Source organism: Ceratotherium simum, chromosome 4 (assembly GCF_057802395.1).
Source record: "Ceratotherium simum simum isolate JZ-2026a chromosome 4, ASM5780239v1, whole genome shotgun sequence".
NCBI classification, from domain to species: domain Eukaryota; kingdom Metazoa; phylum Chordata; class Mammalia; order Perissodactyla; family Rhinocerotidae; genus Ceratotherium; species Ceratotherium simum.
This window is the reverse complement of record NC_141903.1, coordinates 866,150-889,179: the sequence shown is the minus strand read 5'-3', so window position 1 is coordinate 889,179 and position 23,030 is coordinate 866,150. Positions and strand designations below refer to the sequence as shown.

Here is a 23,030-nt window from a genome sequence, read left to right as displayed (position 1 = left end):
GATGGCAATTATGCACATGAAAAGATGTTCAACATCATTAGCTATTAGAAAAATGCCATTTAAAACCACAATGAGTCATCATACCTATCAGAACGACCAAAATAAAAAACAGTAATAACACAAATGCTGGAGAAACTGGATCACTCATACATTGCTGGTGGGAATGTAAAATAATATAGTATAGGGGCTGGCCGGTGGCATAGCAGTTAAGTTCACACGTTCCGCTTCTGCGGCCTGGGGTTTGCCAGTTCGGATCCTGGGCACAGACTTACTCACCGCTCATCAAGCCATGCTGAGGCAGCGTCCCGTATAGAAGAGCTACACCTCTACAACCGATACACAACTGTGTACTGGGGCTTTGGGGAGAAAAAAGAAAAAGAGGAAGATTGGCAACAGATGTTAGCACAGGGCCAATCTTCCTCAAATAATAATAATAATACAGTATAATACAATTTTTTAAAATGCTGTCGACCAGTTTTGAGGCCCTGGTTAGGCCTCAAAGGGAGGGACTGGTCAGTACCCCTTCTTGAGCAGCAATTAAGCCCACACCCCCAACTACCTCCTCCGTTGGGCTCTCACACTCGTGGCCACTATACACCTGCCCTAGTCACCCCAAGGCCAGGCGCCAGATGACCAAGGACAGCCCTATACCCCAGAACCCATGGAAATTATTCAAATTAGCCAATCATACACCTGTTTGCCTGCCTCACCCATCCCTTCCTGTGGAAACTACAACAAAGGCGCTTGCCCACAGTTTCCCCCTCCCTCCCTCCCTCCACCTCTGACTGACCTGGTGCTTCCCTGTGTGGCCCTGTGTGGAGGGCTGTGTTCTCCCCATTGAACTTTGAGTAACAAAACTGTAAAATTCTTTCCAGTTTTTCTCCCTTGACCTGTGTCTTGCCTCACCATACCTCACCCAAGGCAATATGATTAAAACATACAGCCACTCTGGAAAATAATTTGGCAGTTCCTTTTAAAACTAAAAATGGAGTAACCATAAGAACCAGCAATCACACTCTTGGGCCTTTATCATAGAAAAATGAAAACTTATTTTCATGCAGAAACTTGTCCATGAATATTCTAGCAACTTTATTCATAAAAGCCTCAAACTAAAAATGACCCTAATGTCTTTCAACTAATGAATGGTTAAATAAACTGTGGTACGTCCATACCATGGAATACTACTCAGCAATAAAAAGGACAAAACTATTGATACATGCAACAACTCACATGAACCTCAAGGAAATTATGCTGAGCCAATCTCAAAAGGATACATACTGCATAATTCCATTTATATAGCATTTGTGAAAGAACATAATTATAGAGGTGAGATTAGTGGTTAACTGGGGCTAGGGATGGGGAGGGGAAGAGTGGATGTGGCTGTAAAGGAGAGCATCAGGGAGACTCGAGGTGATGGTACAGGTAAATATGTTGTGGTGCTGGTGGTTCCATGAAGCTACATGTGACAAACTTGCATAGAGGTACACACACACATACACACAAGTATAACTTGTGCAAGTATAAGTATAGTGCAAGTGTAACTGGTAAAATCTGAATAAGTCTGATGGTTCGTCCCTGATGTCAGTTTTCTGGTTTTAATATTGTACTGTAGTCATGCAGGATGCTGATATTGGGGGATGCTAGGTGAAAGGTGCATGGGGCCTCCCTGTACATTTCTTTGCAATTTCATGTGAATTTATTTAAAAATGAAGTTTGTTCTTTTTTTAAATGGAAGGGGACTCCTAAGAAGAAAAACAAACAAAACAAAACTTCAAAAGTCTCAGAAATTGGCATAGGCTATATCTGCAACTGAAAGTTACACTTTTTTTTGGAAATGTAGGACAGGCTGAAAACAAGAAGGATGGGAGAAAGCTCTCTGAGAAGAAATTAGACCCCAAATCCCCTCCCTCACTCTGCTCAGTCTGGTGTCTGCCCCTCCCCAACTCCAAGAGTTTGTTGTCTGATGAGAGTAAAGCAGAGGGTTTCTAGATATGTATTCCTACCCAGCTCTAAGAATGCTGGCAAGTAACAGGAGGCTGGGAAATTTTGTCTTTATTCTGAAAGAAGAGTTATCCTGCAGTCCTGGTACAACTGACCCCTCTGGCCTCTTATGTGTCCACAGGCAGCCTTCTTCCCATACACACACACACACACACACACACACACACACACACACACACACACAGAGCACTCCCATGCTTTCTCAACGGGGCCACCTAGAGGCCACGCAGCTCTGAGTAGCCCGCAGGTCCCATTATGGCTTCTTGTGGTCCAATAACCAAGGAAACTAAAAGATGGCTGCCTCCAGCACACAGAATACATATTGAGCAGTAGGAATAGGACAGTTACAGCAAACAAACAAACCATCTAATTCAGAAAGCAGGAGGATAGCAGATATACAACAGTCACTGGTTCTTGCCCATCTGGTCTTCTAGGAACACTGCAGTCTCCCTTTCTCCGGAGGTAGAGTAGGTTATTGGCCAGGCCCCTGGCAGTCATTTGTCTGCTGGCCTCTAAAGCTTTGTCCTTGTCTTCTGGACGGTATATTTTCTTTCACGGTCACATTAGACGTGGGAATTACAGTACCTGCTTCCTGCGGGTGCATGTTCGGGAGATCGGGTGTTGCTCTGGGGGTTAAATAATTATGGATTTGTAGGCCATATTGGTGGTTTCTTTGGCAATACATTTCCCTCTAAAACCTCCTAGGCTTCCAGTCTATTCTCATCCTATAAGTTCCATAGCCAAAGATCTTGCCTGGACATAGTTTTTAAATTTTAAGACTTGGATTATTTACTTATTTGCCTTTGTGGTCTGCTCATTACCAAATTTCACAACCTAATTAATCTGAGACCATTTTTTAAATAATCAGCTTAGTTTGGAAGGCAACACCCTCAATCTACTTTCTGCCAGCAAGCTTTCGGTTTCTGCATGGCAGGGCGTCGATCTCATTGCCTGTCAATACATACCTTGATTCCGGAGGAATTCACCTAGAGCTGGTATGTGTCTCTGCTTCATGAAATGCTCAGAAACCAGCCTTCTTCCAGCTCCCATTCTTATTCTGACATCATAGGCCTCATTCTCATGGTCCAAGACAGCAGCTCCACGTTCCAGGCAGCAGGACAGAAGAAGGGCTAAGGGGAAGGGGGCAGCAATGGATTGGGCTTTCCTTGGGGACAGGAAGAGTAGGTGCCATTTGTTGGAAGAAGTGTGTGTGGATATTTGGTAGCCAGGGGGCTGGACGTTTGGATATTTGGTAGCCAGGGGGCATAGACGTTTATCTGTTCAACAAAATTCATGCTGTTCCTTCCATTGTATAGGTTTGTTGCTGAGAAGCAGCTACTCAGACAGAATTAAGGAAGTTATTTCCAAGCTTGTGGAAATCTTTCCCAAGTCTTCTTTGCATTTGGTGGGGACATGTGACTACTTCTTGCCAATGGAGTATGAGAAGAAGTGCAATGGGTGATTTCAAGCTGAGCTAATGAAGAAGCATGTGTGCTTTCTCTCCATCTCTTCCCTCTTTACCGGTAGATACAGAGGGCTCCAAAGCCTAGGGCAGGGGTTCTTGACATTTTTTATGCCATGAGCCCTCTTGGCAGTCTGGTAAAGTCTACAGACTCCTGCACAGAAAAATGTTTTTTAAAGGCATAAAAAAAATACATAGGATTACAAAGGAAAGCAGTTGTAGTGAAACACAGTTACCAAAATACTTTAAATATTATGATATAATATTTATGCATTTGAATAGTATATAAAATAACAAGATCTACTAGTGGGTCTAATATCTACCCCATTTTCAAAGTAGTAAATGAGTAAAAATGATATTTCTAGATATTCCCAACATTTTCTTTTAGGATGGTGAAAACGTTTTTGAACTAAAGAGAGGTAGTGGTTGCACAACACTGTGAATATACTAAATACCACTGAACTGTACATTTTAAAATGGGTTATTTTAAGTTATGTGAATTTCACCTCAATAAAAAAAGAAAAAATTAATTAGGGGGAAAAGATCTCCTGAGCAACTGTGATAGGATATGAAAATATCAGGCTGGGGTTTCCAATGGTTATAGTCACAGGTCCTTCTCACTCTACTGGGATTTGTTACCTAGATGCAAAATAGCAGGAAATGCAAAATATTTCCCATCTGGGTTCACAGTGCCCCTCCCTAAATTCTATCCACAGATCCCTTGGGGGTACATGCCCCTCCCCCAAATAAGAACCCCTGCCCTAGGGGACAACAGAGCCATAAGAGGAAGGGGCCCAGGTCCCTGAATCACTACATGGAAGAAAGTCACCTCCTGAATGGGTTGTTACACCAGCAAGGAATTTTGTATCTATTTATTAGAGCAGCTAGCACTAGCCTGAGCCAATAAATTCCCATTCACTTCAAGTCGTGTTTCTATTCTAGAAACTGAAGGAATCCTAATAAATTCAGAGAGTGACCCACGAATCAAGTTATACATGAAGAAACCTGGGACTTGTCACCTTCGCACCTCCTATTGAAGTTCCAAGGCGCCAACCATCTCTGAGAGGACTCACATCCTCTGCATCTCTTCAGATTTCGCCTTCAGCTCCACTGAGGTTCCCGGTGGAGACCCTGTGGAGGGTTCTGGACTGACCCGCTGCCCAAGGAAGCAGAGGAGCCACCCACGGGGCCATCAGTCCAGGCGCAGTGCCCACGTGAGTGTCCTCAAGACAAACACCATTCCCCAGCTTTACCCACTGTGGTTTCCTGGGAGCCTGGAAGGTCACTGGACAATGTCAGTTTTGGGAAACTTAACAGGCCTCATGTTACCTGCCTCAAACAACAGTCGACTTTCCCTAAACTTTCTTTAGGCCAATCTCCTTAAGAAACATCATTCAGATTCCCCTCCTAGTTCAGTCTCCTGCCAGCACTCCAACACCCCATATCCCATAATAAGCAGCAAGGTAATAGAATGTTTTTTGCCCAGGGTAGTATCAGTGCCCACAGGCCTTACATCAAACAGCCCTATTGGCTCGCCCACATTTGGACTTTCAGCCCCAGGAGTCGGTAAGTATCCTTATCCAGTAAGCAACTGGGTGTTTTGGTTTGTTTGTTTGTCGTGTGTTGTTATGTAAGGCCAAAGTATCCTAGCCAATTCAAATCTCTGCAGAGTGTGGCTGGGGTGGGGACAGGGATGAGACATCCACATTCTTCTTCAAGCCTTTCTGCTGTTTAGTTTTAAAACCATGACCACACATTATTTTTATAATGAAAAATGTGGTTTAATCTTAGAAAAAATAACATATACTTAAAACATAAATGGATTTGCTGCCTTTCCTCCTTCCCATTACTTCTCTAAGGCGAGTCTTCAGTGAGAGTGTCTAAGCTCTGAAGTGGGAGAGCCCCTGCTATCTCCCACATTCTAAGGCATTGAGGCCCCTTCTCTTGACTGCATGCGCTATGAGTGAAACCAGGACCTCAAAGGGGTGGGAGACACAGCTGGCTGGGGGTCTGTGTGTGCAGGTGGAGGCTTGGCAGAGAGCCGACCTTGGGCTTTTACTTCTCTCTGCCTTTCTGCATCTGTTCTTGTTTCTTCCAGCAACAGCATCCCCAGTTTTTCTCTGAGACCCCCCCAACTCTTTCCATATGTGCTTTGAGTGAGGCTGACAACAATCCAGCTCCAGGAAAGGGCATGTGAATTCTTCCTGGCCAGGGTAGGACATTGCCCTGAACATGGGGTTTGGTTCAGGGATGGAAATGAGAGTCAGGCCCAGGATGTTTGGCTGTTGAGGGAAGGTCTCTTTCCTCTGGGCTTGAATCCTGTAGGAGCTGGCATCCATTCTGCTTCCATATGGTCCCTGGTGATAAAGTCAACATGGAGGTAAGCAGAGCTGAGCAGCATTAGCCCCCAGATCAAGCCACACTTGAAGCTGATACACTCTTCCTGGCCTTTTAAAGCTATTTTGGCCATCTAATTCCTTTCTTTTCTTAAAGCTGTTTGAGCTGGTTTTTCAAACAATTGCAGGCTAATACAGTGGACCCAGAGACAAAGGACGCTGTGGGAAGATATAACTGGGATCTGAAACTTCATCTATTATACTGGGCCCTATCTGAAGAAAACTGTGGCCTGGAGGCCTCAAGCCCAGAGAAGGGGAGACAGATGACCAAAGTGTGTCTATGTCCTTGGTACTAGGTAGGGAAAAGGGATCTTGGTCATTAGTTCTGGTCCCTGGCCAGAAAGTCTCCACCTCGAGAAGAGGCATCAGACTACCAGAGATGAGTGGCTCTGAAGGGTCCATATTGCAGGCTCACCAAGCAACCTCTAGCGTGACTTAGCTTCCCATGTGCTTTCCTACTGGGAGAGGATGAGTGGATCTTCCACCAGAAGCATTCTGGTCACACAGTGGTTGGGTTTGTCTTGCAAATAAATCTTGGAACCTACTTCATTTGGTAGTCTCCTGTGCCTTTTAGTTACTGTAGTGAGTCTGATCAACCCCGCTCATCTCTGGGGACCCTGGCAACTCCAGCTGCTGGACCCATAGAGTTATGGTCCACATCCTATATCAACCCTGAGTTTGAATTCCAATGCTCCAGCCATGTCCCAGAAATAGACACCATAGCAACATTAACAATCATGGCCATCTCTTGGTTGTTTATCTTCATTATTCATCCACCTATCCATTATCCAATACATTTACTATGCATCAAATTAGAACTATTTTGAATGCAAGTTACAGAAGCACAACTTTAACTTAAGCAAAAAATGGATTTATTGGCTTGTGTACCTGGGATAGGCCACAGGCTAAAAGGAAAAAACTACCAAAATTGGGACTTTGGTACCCAGGAAAGAGGCTCAGTGTCAGCAAGATGGTCTCTCTTCATCCCTCTCTCATCTCTCCACGTGGCGGGGAAGATACACTAGCTGCCACCAATTCATACTGTCCTAGCTTAGCACCCCAGTGGAGCAAGAACTCTCTTCCTACATCCACCTATCAATCCCAGATCAGTCCTGCTTGGGTCACAAGCCCACCGCTGGGCCTGAGGGGCAAAGTTCTCACAACAGGGGAAGGAACTAGGAAAGCCTGTGGGCAAAAAGACTCAAAAGCAACCCCCAGTTGCTTGTGTGGAGGCAACAATATGAGCCAAATTTGAGCAGCTCAGCCTGGCAGGAAAGATAATAATGGCATTATCTGCTAAATGCTGTGATGGAGGGAAAGGGGCTGGAGAGCCTGAGGAGACAGTGACCAACTCTGCCAGGGCAGCTTTCCCAGAGAAGGGGTGAGGGAGAATCTGCTCCTCTTCTCCTGGCCACCCCCAACTCTCCCTGAGGAAGCATCCCTTCCTTACTCTTGACATACCTGGTTCATGTGGGGCTGACCTCATGCCTTGCTGCAGGGGTAGACTGGGCTCGGGCCAGGCCAGTGAGAGCCTGCCCTGGGTTTTCTGCTGGAACTATTAGGAAAGAAGCACTCTCTATCCAAGTGGAGAAGCTGGTAGAATCTAAGCCTGCAGATGCTAGTGGCCGTCTTTCTTTACTGGTCACCCAGCCTGTGTGAAGAAGCCAGCTGGGAGGAGAGCAGGGTGGAGGGTGGGGAAGTGAGATCTACTCTTGAAGACACCTTAGGATGGCTGAACTTTTCAGTTATGCAACGCCTGAATACATAAATGACCTCTTTCTGCATAAAGCTTATTTGAGTTGGAGTTTTATAACTTGCAATGGGAGGTCGTGCCTAACATGAGGGGCACTTTGATCTGGATCTGGAAAGGTGAAAGGCATTTGGTGGGGTTCTCTCCAGTTATTCAGAAAGAACAGGACGTGCACAGGCAGGGCCACCATTGGTACCCACCAAGATGGCTCCAAATAAGTCCTCCCCCCTGGTATGTGCATGCAGCTCCTGTGTTGCTTATGTCCTCTCCTCTTGAATCGGGACTGGGCTGTTGACCAATACACTACAGAGGAAGTGATATTCTTCAGGAGGCATGGCAGGTTCCAACTTCTCCCTCTTGGAGCCCTGGGTTGCCGTGTAAGACAGCCGGGATAATCCGCTGGAGAGACAGACCACAAAGAAAGCAGGAGGATGAGATACTACATAGAGAGAGGCCTCGTTGGGGGCACAGAGGTGCTAGACATCCAACCCCCAGCCACTATCTCAGTAGAGGCATGAGAGACCCCAAGTGAGACCAGTAGAACTGTCTAGTTGGGCACCAGATATAATAAACTTGTTTTCTGCCACTAAGTTTTTTGTTATGCAGCTGGACTTCCCCTCCTCCGTACACACTGCCAATCAGAAAAAATAGCTCCCTCTGGGCAGATGAATTACAAAAAGGCACCTCTCTCTCCAGGCTGGAGCACAGGTTGCCAGGTGACAGCACTCACATGAGGGGCAGAGGCCCCACTGCATGTAGAGCATGGGGGCTGCACAGCCCCAGTACTCTGTAACTTGGGGCTGGAGGCTGTGGAGCGATGCCCACAGGCAGCAGGTCAGTCTGCACTTCTCCTATCAACCCTTTACCCCCGCTGGGCTCTCAGGATGCCTGCCCTTGTCCAGCACCCTCTGGCACCAGAGGACTGGGCTGTCACTGTTGATTTCTTGGCACATGGCAGGCGATGACCATCCCAAGGCCATGCTGGGGAAGGGCAAGCAGGGAAATCAAACAGCTTTTGTCCCTCAGTCTTTTCCTTGCCCTTCCAGCTCTCCTCTGCCCCAGCAGCAGCCACCCATTTCCCATATCCTCTAGCCCAAGGCAGCCTTCTGTGAGGGGGTGTCTCACTTTGTTGCTATTGTTAGTTCCTGGAACTCATATCACATTCATTTCTTCAGGGTTGATTTTCCAGGAAGTTGCCACTAGCCCATCCTAGTTTGCTGTGTAGGTGGAGTGTAGGTGCTGTGTAGGTGCTGTGTAGGCGGCTCTTCCTTTTCCCTCACGAAGTGCCGGTCCGTTTGCATCCCTAATGGATGCAACCGGGTTGGGTGTTTCTCTTGCCCCTAGGCTTTGAGCTTACTCAGGGAGGGTGGGGCCTGATTCCTCTCTCTGCCCTGGCCCCAGCACAAGGCCGTGACCGCCAGTCAACTAATGTTCCCTGAGGCAAGCATCATCATCAGCGCAGCGCTTTCTCTGCTCACCCTCCAGCACCACCTGAATAGAACATCTTGATTTTTGAACGCAGCAGCGGACAGTTTACTCTGGCTAGGATCTACCACCAGAACTGTCCCTTAATTTACTGGACTGAATGACCATTAATGGACCGAAGCGGACCATTTATTAATGTGCTCTCCATATCTAAGGCAGGAAGGATCGCGCGACTGTTCACGACCGAACGTGTCTTCTTTAGGCAGACGAAGATACTGGCTGAGGTCAAAAGTCTGAGAGCTTGTCCGTGTTTCCACGTGACAGGCGAAACGAAGGGGAAGAAGATCAGGAAAAAGAGGGAAGAGAGGAGACAAAAGTTAACTTCTCGAGACAGAAAAGAGAGAGCTGGACGAAACACGGAGAAGCGCCCAGACGAGAAAACAGCAGCAGCCGGGCCGGAGTAGCGAGGAAGGCGGGAAGCGGCGAGGAGCGCCCGAAGCGCGCCGGGCCGGCCCATGCTCCAGCGAGGGGGGGAGAGGCGACGGCCGCCCCGAACGCCGAGTGGTCGCGCCCGGCAGCAGCGACCAATGGGCGGCCGGGATGTTGGAGCGGCGGCGGCGGTCGGGGCGCTTGCTGGCTGGGGACGGCGGCCGCCGCCATGATGCTTGTTTGCTTTCAATGAAAGCGAGGGGGGCGCGGAGGAGGAGGCGGCGGCGTCGGTGGCGGCGGCGTCGGCGGCGTGGGGGCGAAGGCGGCGGCCGGCGCAGCGCAGAGGGGGAGGGCGAGGCCGGGGGCCGGACGGGCGTAGTGGCCGCCCGTCGGGGCGGCTGAGGGGGGTGGCTGACGCGGTGGCGCTCGGCCGGGGAACAAAGAGCGGCGGCTGAGCGGCGGGGCGGCGCGCTGCGGCGGCGGCGGGACTGGTATGGTGGTTCCACAGGGCAGAGCGCGCTGCACTCACCGGGAGGAGGCGGCGGCCCCGGCGGAGGAGGGCGGCGCACCCGCAGAGGTGAGCGAGCCGGTCCCGCGGGCCGCGCCGCCGTGCCCGGGGCCGGAGCGCGGGAGGGCCCGGCCGCCTGGGCTGGGTGGGCGCCGGGCGGCTCTTGGGGCCCCGACGCGCCGCGGCGGCGATCCTGCCGAGTCCGGGGGCAGGGTCGTGACTGACGGTGGGGCGCCCTGGCCCTCCGACCGGCTCTGGTCGCCCGAGCAGGCGAGCCGGTGTCCGGCACTCGTGGCCGGAATGGGTGGCCACTTGGGAGGAGTGGCTGTGGGATTGCGCGCTGTGGGGTGTGGAACTTCGCGGTTACCGCAAAGCGGGAAACCGACTGTTTACCCCCCTCCCGTCAGAGTATTTAAAATGCAGTTTCGCGTAGGTTTAGGGGGATGGGAACGACATGGTTAAGGAAGCGCTTAGCCCGGGATGGAGAGATTTTATGGTATCGCCGAGGACTCGGAGACGCTCCTGCGTGAAGCAGTTTTCTCCAGTAACCGAATCACATCTCTCCTTTTTCTTTCTAAACACCAGTCGTTATTTTTTTTGGAAACTTTTTTTTTCTTTGACTGTTCCTCCTTCGCCTTCCCGAAGGAGCTTGGTAACTAACACCTGTGACCTTTGTTCCTGCAGCTGACAACATTGTGAATGGTCATCTTGCTTGTCCTTCTTGGATTTGTTAAGCTGAGTTGTTTAAATAGTCTGCTTGGGTTTGAGTTCCCATACTTACCTATTTTCCAGGTGGATTGTCCCATTAGTGCTCGTCCTGAGGCTTCTTTGCTTCCTTGTGTCTGGGAATTTAGTAGTTTTGGAGAATAAGAGAGTGAATGTGAGCAAGTGAAAAATAAAATGGCGTGTAATAGCACGTTGTGTTTTTAAGAGTACACTGGAATTTACCATTCCAAAACAGTTTTGTAGGCTGTTGGAGCTGATATGGCCATTAATCAAAAGGTTTTGAAGACTTTTTCTTGTAATTGCTATCAGAGCCGTTATCACAGTCTTTAGAATGTGGTGACTTTTGGAATAAAAATTGCTTAATATTTTTAGATCACTGACCTAGTCCAGTCCCTTTGCTCTAAAAGAATTATTTGAATAGCTACTGAGGAGGAAACTGAGACCTAGAAAGGTTAGAACGACTCGCCAAGATACTATGGTTAAGAGGGAAAGGACCAGGTTTTTTGTGAATGTGGGCGCTCTTGAGAGTGTGATGTAATTGCTGGAGATTAGTTCTTTTGGGAGGGCAGAGGGTGTTTAATGGATAGGAGTTATTTGAGGTAGTTGAGCCTGGTCGGTTCTTAGTAGGTGAACAAGCTACTTAAATCATCAAAAATGAGAATGTGACAAAAGACATAAATTTTCTTGTGAGACAGAAGATGCACTCTGAAAGTCGATTCTTGCATAGCTTCAAAAGTGTCTTGGTCAGTGGTAATGTAGATGAAGAAGCTCCTTTTTTTTTTTTTTGAGGAAGATCAGCCCTGAGCTAACATCCATGCTAATTCTCCTCTTTTTGCTGAGGAAGACAGGCTCTGAGCTAACATGTATTGCCAGTCCTCCTCGTTTTTTTCCCCAAAGCCCCAGCAGATAGTTGTATGTCATAGTGGCACATTCTTCTAGTTGCTGTCTGTGGGACGCGGCCTCAGCATGGCCCGAGAAGCGGTGCGTGGGTCCGCACCCAGGATCCGAACCTGGGCTGCCAGTAGCGGAGCGCGCGCACTTAACCGCTAAGCCATGGGGCCGGTCCAAGAAGCTCCTTTTGAGTGCCTATTCGATTTGTAGGTTTTTTCAGGTTTCTTAAATCTTGGTGGCAAAGTAAAACTACACTTTTGGGAAATTTCAGACTATTTTCTTTGGAACAGATATGAAGTTGGTTATAAAACCTTTTCCTGACTACAAATAAAGGTATTGTAGGAATTTGCCTCCTGTACTTGTAGTTTATAAAATATACATTTTGGTTAATGCTTAGGCATCCCACTATAACCATATTAGCTTTCTTATGTTCTTTAAAGCATAAACCTTGTTTATATCATAGTGCAACAGAACGGGATACTGTGTAAGGCATACTGGAATAAATGGTCAAGGCTGCTCACGGCTGTAGCCTTTGGGCCGTGAGGTGGGAGGGGACCAATATCTTCAGCACACTTGTAACTTTCCTATATACAAGGTACACTGGTTGGGGAGCTCTGCTTTTAAAATGTTTATCATGTTGGAAAAGTCCAAATAGATTGAGCTAAGAACATATATTTTAGCAGAGAAAAGACTTGAATTTGTGGATATGCAGTGCTATTTACACTTTTGTTGTGATTGGAACTTAATGTTATTATTTAGGAAAAAAGTTCCAATTTTAATTTTCAAATCCTTACCTTCTACAGATCTTTTACTGATGGACATTTTTCTTTAACCTTACCTGCTACTTACTTTAGGAAGGTAGCCATTTTATGACAGTGTGATTAATAAAACACTATATGTGTGAAATTAAGAAATGCTGAATACATAAAACTATAAATTTAACTGTATGCATAACTGGTGTGCATTAGAGTACAATGGAATGCACCATGTCTTGGTATTTGAACAAGTAAAGAGGAGAAGGTAATTGGCATCCAAGGTGGGCTCTCTTTTAGGCTGCCTTAGCCTTACCCTTTTATGGGCTCTACCTCTCCGTCATCTATTTAGCTTTCCTTGATAACTTATGTGTCAAGGAATAGTATATACTGGACACGGTGTTGGACCCTGAGAATTCAAAAATGAGGAATACTCAGTTTCTGCCTTCTTGTAGTCCATAGGCTTAGTAGGTGTACTGAGTGCTGTGGGAGAACAGGAGAATGATTAAATTTGTGGAAGGTGTGAGAGCTGTTTACAGAAAATAACACAGAATAGGTGTTTGTCAGACTGGGGAGAGGGGGTCATTTCAAACAGAAGGAACTGGGTGCACTGAGGAGCCACGTGTTGGGGTAATGCCAATGGTGAGGTGTTACTGGAACTCCAGGGAGAGTGACTGGAGATGAGCCTGCAAAGCCAGCCTGTGTCTGGCCTCGATTTTGAAGGACCATGCTTGCTAAGCTAAAAGTGAAGTTTATATCTTTGCCCTATAGCGAAGAAGGGAGCCAAAATATTTTTAGTAGGAGATCAAGGTGATTTAAGATCAATTTGGCATCAGTTTGGAGGCTTGAGTGGAGGCCCTACAATATAAAAAAGTCACGTTTGAGATAGTATGGAGTTATAGATGACTGCATCTATTTTTAACTTGGATATAGTGTCTCTTGTGTCTGTGGTCCCTTTTATAGTGGACTTGAGGGCTCTGCCTAATTGCTCTATAATATGGGGTAATTTAAAATAAAAATGTCTGGGTGTTTTGGAAGAAGTTAAAAGCAGTCAAAACATGAAACCCGCAAAATGGTACACGCGAAAGTTCAGGCATTGACAACTTGTCTTCTGAGTTAGGCTTAGGCAGACTGTAGAGCTTAAGCTGGAAAAATCAACCCTCTGCTCACCAGAAGTGAGGGCCAGCAAGCTGAAAGGTTATGGCTCTCCTGATGGTCTGCTGGGGTATGGGCTATAAACATTTTGTGAAATTTGGGGGGAGGGCCGAGTTTTCTCTCCAATAAATTATTGGAATTGGAATACTGAAACTCTTTTAAAGCCTAAGAATTCCTCATACAGTTGTTAATTTATATAGTCAGTTCTGCTTAAAGTGACGTATAGGTTCCTAAAAATCACGCTATGCAAAATTGAGCGGTAAAAACTATAGGCCTTATGGGAAAAAATGAGATTGGGACACAACATTTAAAAACTTTTTTAGAGATTTATTTTTAAAAAGGGAACCTGATAAAGACGGTAGCACGGTTTTACACATGTTAAAGGGTTAAGGAATATATAAGTACTACAGTAAATGTGGCACTTTACCTTGAAAAAGACCTGGTTTGCTTGTGGAAATGGGCAATGGAAGGGTTGCTGCCTGTGAGTCACCGTGAAGTGGTGGAAGGAGGGTTACCTGAAATCAAGTGCAATGTTATAATAACACCAGCTGTGGATGGATGTGGCTCATAACAGACACACACACACCTGGTAGGTGTTTGAGGTGTGTGTGTTTTGTGTATTTCTACACAGCTCAGTTCACCTGGGTGCAATATTCTACCTTTAGTGTTTTTCACAGACAAAATTGCACGTAAGCAAATGGGAATTTTGCGTTATGCTCAGATTCCCTGATAGGTCAATCACGTTGAAACAAATTCACATTTTCAGAATAAGCGATATAGCAGAACTGATTGTACTTGAATACAGCATTTTAAAATAGTACTAAAACTCAGTTCCAGAAATACTTGTTGAACACCCACGTGTCAGGCACCGTGTATAGACTTGCTACCCTTCCGGGGCTTATGGGCTTTTGTCCCAAGTGGTTTATAGTGGTGTAGAGAAAAAGACAGATGAACCAATAAAGAACTCATCGGGTTATGTGGTAATTAGGAATATACAAAGCATTTAAGAGCATGCTAAGAAAGGAGCAACTAATTGTGCTTGGGAACCTTGAGGGTGTCATCTCTGAGGTCTTTGAGCTGAGTTTTGAAGGGTGAATAGGGTTTTGTCAGGCTGAATAGGACATTTCAGGGAGAAGGAACAGCATGTGCAAAGTCAAGTTACATACAGCTTAGGCTGTGAAACAGGATGCAGTGATGTGAGGGATGGGAGGAGTGGCCAGAAACAGCTCGTTAATAGTCTTAGGCTTTTTCTTCAAGTGTTGGGACTTTTATCTGTATATAATGGGGAATCCATTGAGAGTTTCGATGGATGGGGTGGGGAAATTGTGTGTGACATACTTTTTCAGGAGAGACATAGTAAAAAGGTGGAGGCTAGATGAAAGGAGTCAAGAAACTGGGGTCAGAGAGTTCATTTGAGTCCTTGTGAGAGGTCAAGGGCATCAGCCTAGGAGCTAGAAAAGCATAGGATAGATTTGAAAGTTACCAGAATTAGGGACAGGCCAGCAATGAGCTGTAAAAACAGGAAGGAGTTGAGTGCGATTCAGAAGTTCTTTAGCTTGGGGAACTGTTGGTATGATTTAACAGTTGGTATGAAATAGAGGAAAAAGAGCAGATTTGGGCAAGGAAAGTGGAACAGTTAGATGGTGAATCTAAGTTTGGCATGCTCGTCGGGTGTCTGGGTGGGTATGTCTAATAGGTATCTGGACCAGAGGGTGGTTGGGGATTTTATAGATTTGATCATTGCATAGTTGGCATTGGAAGTTACGAGATCACTCAGGAAGGGTGAACAGATGCTTTTCACCTTTTTTGGGCAGGTAGGGTCCTCATTTGAGAATCAGTTGAGAATTATGGACCCTGCTGAAGAGAATGAAAGTATGCACACATACAAGTGTGGAACTTGCTCATGGACCACGGGTTAGTACAGGACCGGAAGAGGAGAGGACTGAGGGAAGCGTTAGGAACAACCAGCGTTTCTTTTCAGACAGGATTGCAGTAAAGTGGTTAAAGAGAAGAATAGGAGAGAGCAAAATTACAGATGCCGGGAGAGGTGAGAGTGCTGAGCAAGAGGGAGTTCTCAATGGTGACACGTAGTGCCCAGCTTTAGGGTAGGATGAGCTCTAAGAAGGGATTAGTAGGGTTTGGCAGTTGGGTGAATATAAGCAGAGCAGATTTTTCTCAGACCAGGGAAGTAGAAGTCAGATTGTAGATTGGGCTGGGAACAAATGGGAGGTTAAGATGAAAAAAGTTATAAACTGCTGTTTGGAATGGTTTAAAGTGGAAGAGAGGGAAAGAGGGTAATAGTTTAAAGAGGAGGCAGAAGGTAGGCACCTGTGTTAGTTGCCAGCATTCTGTTTCCTTTAAGTCTACAACTTAGGAAATAAATTTCTAATATATATATTATATGTATATTTTAAGCTTTTCTGATATATTGGCTGAAATGATTGACTTGTTATTTGGTCATGTAAAGTTTTTTTTATGTGGAATTTTATGTGATTTCAAAAACAGTAAAGGAAATTCTCATTGGAGATGGAGATATCTGATGTAAAATTATAATATTAGAACTTTCACTCTTCAGTTACTAGAAGACTGAAATTTGCTTTTCGTATTCCCTATGCTGGGGTCATACTTGCACTGTGCTTAATAGCCCAAAGTTCAGTTAAATCTTTGATGCTCTTTTAAATGTAGAGTAGTAGCAAAGAGGGAATCATTAGCCATAGTCATCTTCTTTCAAAGTTGTTTGTTGCAAATGGATACCTCACAGAGTAAACGTAGAGATCTAACAAAACAGAAATTAGGCAGTGATCTTTGTGTCCAAAAAGAGTATATTACTGGTGATTCTTCAGATACATTGAGTTGTTGCATGTAGATTTTTTTTACTAGGCAGATTTTGAGTGGGGGAGGTGTGGGGAAATAGATGAAAAAAGAAAAAAGATATTAGGAGTCCCTGCTAATTAAAGACTACACAGAGATGAAGATTTATTAAAATCAAGTCAAAATATTTGCCCTCGGGGCCGGCCCCGTGGCTTAGTGGTTAAGTGCGTGCACTCTGCTGCTGGCGGCCCGGGTTCGGATCCCGGGCGTGCACCGACGCACCACTTCTCCAGCCATGCTGAGGCCGCGTCCCACATACAGCAACTAGAAGGATGTACAGCTATGACATACAACTATCTACTGGGGCTTTGGGGGAAAAAAATAAAATAAAATAAAATTAAAATTAAAAAAAAAAACCCTTTCCTTGCCATAGCCTGGCGTTCCACTTAAAAAAAATATATATTTGCACTCAGCTTTTTGGGGGGCAAAATTTCTTCTTCCATAAGATTGTCTATAGTTGTATATAAACACCGCAGCATCATAAAGCAATACCTCATGAAGCAAACTGCCATGTTTTAGACCAATAGCTCTCTTCATATGTTTTCATCTACAAGTGCTGAAAATGAAAACTATAGTTTATTTGGGACCTGTAAAGAATTGTCATTTGGTTTCTATTTTTAGGGAAACTACAGAAGTTCAGACTTAGGGATTTGTAGTTACAGAAAGAAAAAAGTAACTTTGTTGAAAGCTAATGATGTGATAGGCACTGTGCTTTACATGTGTTATCTCATTTAATCCTCACACCAAAATTGTGAGGTGGATATCATTTATAAATGAGGAACTTTAGCCTTACAGATGAATGCAAACACACCCTTGCGGAGCTAGAGCTTGATATAGGTCTGTTTGACTCTAGTTTGTGTTCTTAATGATGCTGTACTCTGGCCCTTCCCTCCTAACACAGTCTCATGGGGCTGTGGCTTGGAATGGACCTTTGATACAGATTTGGTAGTATAGGGAAACCCAATTGCTGCCCTAAATTTATAACCACTCACATTAGTGGCTGATCATTTTGATATAATATAGAGCTAACTGGCAGAATCTTTCTTAATATTTGTGATTCTCTTTTTGGTTATGGATCAAAAACCTCACAAGAGTCCATGTAAGAATACTATTCATGCTGGTAAAAATCCAGCTTTAAAGCATTTCACTGTTATTAGGAAAAGGCAGTCACTTATACATCTGCTGTCAAAAAGCAGTGCATACTAGAACTCCATTTGAACATAGTTGCTTTAGATTTCTTTCCAGATCTTCTGAAATATCACTCGGTGGCTTTAGAGCAATATTCTGGTGTTGTTAAAAGCTTCTTAATGATTTGTAAGGTCAGCATTTCATGAATAATTTTCTTCTCCGTCTTAGGACTAGTGTGTCAAAACTGCTTGTAAGTTTATTAGAACCTCTCAAATGATTCTGTACGTGAATTAGCTAGAATAAATGTTGAATGCCTCAAAAGGCCAAAATCACCATTAGATAGTGGTAGCTAGAATATTATGATTCATTATAAGAGAGGAGGTAGCAAATAGATTATGGAAAATCTGCCAAAAGATAAGAAAGAAATGAAAAGATTTCTGTTGGCAGCCATCGTTTGGTGCTGAAGCTGTAAACTGGATGGGTTGTTGCTTGTCTCATGCTAAGAGAACAGATTTAGGGTTGATTGCCTCCTTCTCCTTAACCTTTTTGATCTTGGTGAGGTTTTACCACACAAATCATGGTTTTGACTTAATACCCTGCATATGTGTGGGCATGCAACTTTTGCTGATTAGATTGCAAATCTTGTTTGTCTTGATATATTCTTTTGCTCTGTGCTTTATATTTGACTTAAAATACAGAAATTAAAATTTCTAAGCTAACAAATATTTGTATTTATTTTGAGTTGAAATTTGTGGATGACCTATACTTGGTGTACCTTTATGTAGTTGTATCTTGAGTTAATATATTGGGTTGAATGAAATTGCTAGTATTTGACCATTTTTGACCTTCAAAACTGGTAGTTTCCCGTGGTAGTTGCAGTACACCCTGTGCTTCTCGCTGACTGTATTTTATAGTTGCTTGTGTTTTTCGTCACAAGCACACGGTTAGAATTGCATTTTTTTTTTCGTGAGGAAGATCAGCCCTGAGCTAACATCCATGCCAATCCTCCTCTTTTTGCTGAGGAAGACTGGCCCTGGGCTAACATCTGTGCCTGTCTTCCTCCAGTTTATATGGGACGCCGCCACAGCATGGCCTGACAAGCGGTGCATCGGTGTCCGCCGGGATTTGAACCCCGGCCACCAGCAGCGGAGTGCACGCACTTGCCCGCTATGCCACGGGGCCTGCCCTAGAATTGCATTTTAACAGCAGTCTAGTAAGCTGTTATGGGCTGGACACTGGTTGCAGATGGGTATGCCAATCTTTTCCTTTTAGACGTTGGTATTCACTACTATACCTGTTGTTTAGCTCTATGTTTTGGAAGAATATTTTACCATAATTTAAAAATCTCTACTTTTGCAGAGGTCTTATTGATGGGAAATTTTAGTGAAACCAGTTTGGACTGAAATTTATTTTTGTACTACTTTAGAAAAGGATTTAAGGAAATTGTGTGAGATTTTTGGGGTGAGAGGGAGGTAGCTACAGAAACCTTAAATTCTTAGAAATATTACTAAGGTGTTATTTGCCTTTTTCATTCTTATTCTCTTACGAGTGTGCAATAGAGTTTTCCAGAGGCTAACAAAAGGATATGTGATATCTGATCGCATTGGTCTGCAAATCTGCTGTCTTCTAGTATGTCAGATATTAAAAAGATTTGCAAAAATGTAAGACAGTGTCACTCTTCTCATGAAATTTTACTTTGTTTTTGAAAATAGTTACTTTTCGTAAAAATGTTTCTTGTTAACGTGATAGTTTTATTATATTTAATGAGTTAATAAATATCTTAAAATTTCTTAGTTCTAATTTCTAGTATGGTAAATATTGGTAGATATAACTCACATAAATGAAAGCTCTTTGAGGTACTTGTTAATTTTTAAGAGCGTGTAAGAGTCCTGAGATGATAGCGATTGAGATCTGCTGTCTTAGTGTTAGGCAGAGTTTGGGAGTGGAGAGTACAGGTGGAGCGTAACCTGGAAAGATGATACATCTGAGGAGGAAACTAGAGGGCTCATGGCCTCAGCAATGTAATATTTGGAGAATTAACATGAGATCTTGGTTTTATCAGTGACAATTCTAGAGAGTTGTGTGAGACAGTGATGTAACAGAAAGACTACAGCTTTGCAGCTAGATTGTCTTAGGTTTACATTCCAGCTCTGCTACTTACTGAGTGTGTGTGACCTTGGGCGAGTTATTTAAACCCTGGGTGTCAGTTTCTTCATTTAAAATAAAACGAGGATAGTATCTACCTCGTGGTTGCCATGAGAATTAAATTGAGATAATATAGGTAAATTATTACATAGTGGTTGAAAGTGCAGACTTCTGGATCAAACTTGGGTTAAAATCGCAATTGTGCCACCAGTATCTCTGTGACCTCAGGCAAGTTACTCGTTCTCTGGACCTTCCTTTCTTTATGTAGGGAGAATAATAGTATTTACCTACAGGAGCCCTGAGGATTAAATGAGATAATGCATGTGAAGGGCCTGACAGGCCTGCCAAGTGGTGAGTGCTCAAGAAATGTTCGCTGTTCCATGCCTAGTGCGGAGCGCGGCAGATAGGCTCTCGACGGTTTTGCCGTTACCCCCATCCGTTTGCTCTTCCTTTGCCGTAGCTTGCCCCTTCCTCCTTAGCCCAGGCTGTCCTAGAACCAATATTCTCAGTCTTTGGTCACGAAGGTCCTTTCTCTCTAGTTTCTCTAGATTTTGCCTTCGAGATTAGAAGCCTAGATACTAGTTTTTCTTATTCCTGTTAAGATGGGCACTGCTTCTGTTAGCACACTTGTCTGTTATAGAATGTTTACTTTTGTTTACTATCACAGCTTCCCCCCTTGAATTGATGAATAAGTATTCATCAGGTACTTACTATTTGCCAGGCTCTGAAGATATAAAAATATTTACAGTATAAGTGCAGGGAGACTATATTAGAGTAGGTGAGTGAGACATGTGAAAAAAAAATTAAGGTGGGGTTAAAGAATACAACCACAGAGATAATCTCCAGGGTTCAGAATAGCTCAAAGCAGGAAATAATAAAGCCCTGTGTTTGGGAGGGATAGGGAAGAAGGACCTTTTTGAAGTTGGATATCTGAGCTGGTATTTGAAGGATGATTAGGGTCCCTAAGGTGTGGGGGTGGGGGGAGATAGGACATTTCAGGCAGGAGCAATAGCATATGCTATGGCATGGAGGTTTGTAAGAGGCGAGTGGGAGTTGGGGAGACCCAGACAGTGAGACTGGAGAGGCACATGGGGGCCAGGTTATAAAAAGACCTTATTTGTTTTGTAAATGAACCTGGGTTTCCTTTGTTTAGTTAATTCAACACATATTTGAGCCTCTTTTATGTCAGGTGCAGTGTCAGATTCCAAGGGTACAAAGGTGAAGGAGATGTGGTTTTAGGACCAGGAGGTAAGTAAGTACTTGTGTTTTTAGGAGCTCACTTTGAACAGCATCTAGGATGAGTTGGAATGGGGGAGAGTAGAAAAAAGAACATGGATCTGAGACTGTTGGAGTAGCTCATAGCTCAGATAAGAGCCTAGGGAACAAGGCAGAGTGGATGAGAGAATGATTTAGGAGGTAAAATGGGCTAGCATTAGAGACTGGATGTGAAGGCTGTGATTAGATGAGAAAGAGTCAAGGATAGTACTCATTTCTGGCTTGGAAAACTGGGTGAAGGTCATAGGAGGAAGGGCAGGTTTGAAGACCCAGATGCCAGTTTCACTTTTTAGTAAGATCTTTGTGATACCGTCCTTGTTTCTTTCACTAGCTTTTTATTCTATCCCTCCTATGCAACTTAGACTCCTTTGAGAGATTATCATGAGTTGTAAGACACCTGCCATAATATCCTTGGCTATTTTTAATAGTAGCCTTGAAATCAGCAAATCCACAGTTGGGATTTAAGTTTTGCTTTTTAGAAAAGAGTAGTCATCTCTTGCAGAGGTTTTTATGCTTGCTTGTTTTGCCACAGGGGCACTAGTGATAGACATTTTGCCACTAAGGACAGCTCCTGAAGGAGCTTTATCAGCTGTGTAAATTTTTAACTGGCCAGTTGTGATGGGAACTTGGATAGAAAGAGAAGAAAACAAATGTGATGACATTGAGAGTCAGGATGATTTGGCTTTAAAGTGAGATGTAGAAGTATCTTAACTGAATTGAGGCTATAAAAACGACTTAGGAACTGTAGTCCAAGGGAGCCAACTGGTTTTATTTACACTAGAGTCACATTATATTTTTCATTTGTAGAATTCAAGTAATGTGTTTAATTTGTAGAATTCAACTAATACACTTGGCAAAAACAGGAGGCAAATAATTTAGAGTGTGGTAGGCCTGCCATCTCAGCCATAATTAATATCATAAATTTAAAATTTCAGAATATTTCTATTTCTTAAAAAAGTATCAAATTGTGTTTACATGACATTTCAAATGTCTTACATGTCATGTCTTGATAGAAATGGAATACAGGTTAAATTAGTATTTGTTGTCACTGAAAATTTTTTAATGTACTTGTGAATGAGCTGTCATTTGGATTGTATTCAAAAGAGGGAGTAATTTTTTTTTCTTTTGTGGCTTTAGAGTAGTGGCTTGGTGTTTTTGTAATAATGGGAAATAGAGTTATTTTTGATTCATGTTTATAATTTGATTTCCTTTCTTTAGATATTTCCTTTTCCATTTTAAAATATCACCATTTTCCTACTTCCCTTTCCATCAAAAGCTTGGCTCAGAACTAATTTCTTTTAATCTATTTTGCAATTTGTAGACTTTTTTTATTGAGCTATCAGTGTGTCCTCTCACTGTAAGGTATGAAAATAATGGGCTGTAATAAATTTGGGGTAGGATTATTGGAAACATGAGTTATATTGTATTTTGGTCTATTGAAAGCTATGGATTTAAGATTGGTCTTTGAAGAAGGACATCCAACAAACTATTATTATTTTGTCTACTCTTACCTTATGGAAGGGATTTGTGGTCCTAGTGCTGTGGGAAAGCAGCTTGTGAGCAGTTTATGATCCACTGTGGAGGCCTGGGTGGGGGTGTGGATAGGGGACAGCTTGGGCTTAGCTTTGAATTATGGATAGAATTTCAGTGTGAAAGTGGTATAATGGCGTGGAGATAGGGAAATGTGGAGCATATTTGAAGGATGGCAGTTTGCCCGTTGCATCAAAAGATAGGAGTGAAAAGTATTGGACAAAAGTCTGGAAAGGTAGAATATTTTAAATTTTTAAGAATTCAAAAATTCAAACATACTAAGAAGTTTGAATTTGTTTTCTAAGTGGTAGAAGGTGGGGTGGGGGTGGTGAGGGGAGAGAGGATGCCATAGAATCATAGTTTTAAAGCTGGTATAGGACCAGAAGTCATTCCAGATAAACCTTCCAGTTTTTTAGTCAGAAGTCTGCTTTACAAAGGATGGCTCTTTTTCCTGAATTTTGCAATGTAATTGAGAACTCAACTTTAGGAAGAAAAATTTGAGAGTGGTATGTAGGTTAGTAGTAATCTTAAAGGCATAAATACCAATTATAAGAGGCCATTATAATAGTTGAAGAAACGGGAAATA

The 23,030-nt window shown here is 43.8% G+C and overlaps 1 protein-coding gene across 7 annotated transcripts in view; it reads left to right on the top strand.

Annotated features, from left to right (window-relative positions):
- Positions 1–9,880: 9,880 nt before the first annotated feature.
- Positions 9,881–23,030, top strand: part of CNOT6 (CCR4-NOT transcription complex subunit 6) — a 69,101-nt gene continuing 55,951 nt past the window's right edge. For all 7 annotated transcript variants that reach the window (XR_015551887.1, XR_015551885.1, XR_015551886.1 and 4 more), the window contains exon 1: positions 9,881–10,040. The gene's annotated coding sequence lies outside the window, so the exon portion shown is untranslated. The remainder of the gene's footprint in view (positions 10,041–23,030) is intronic.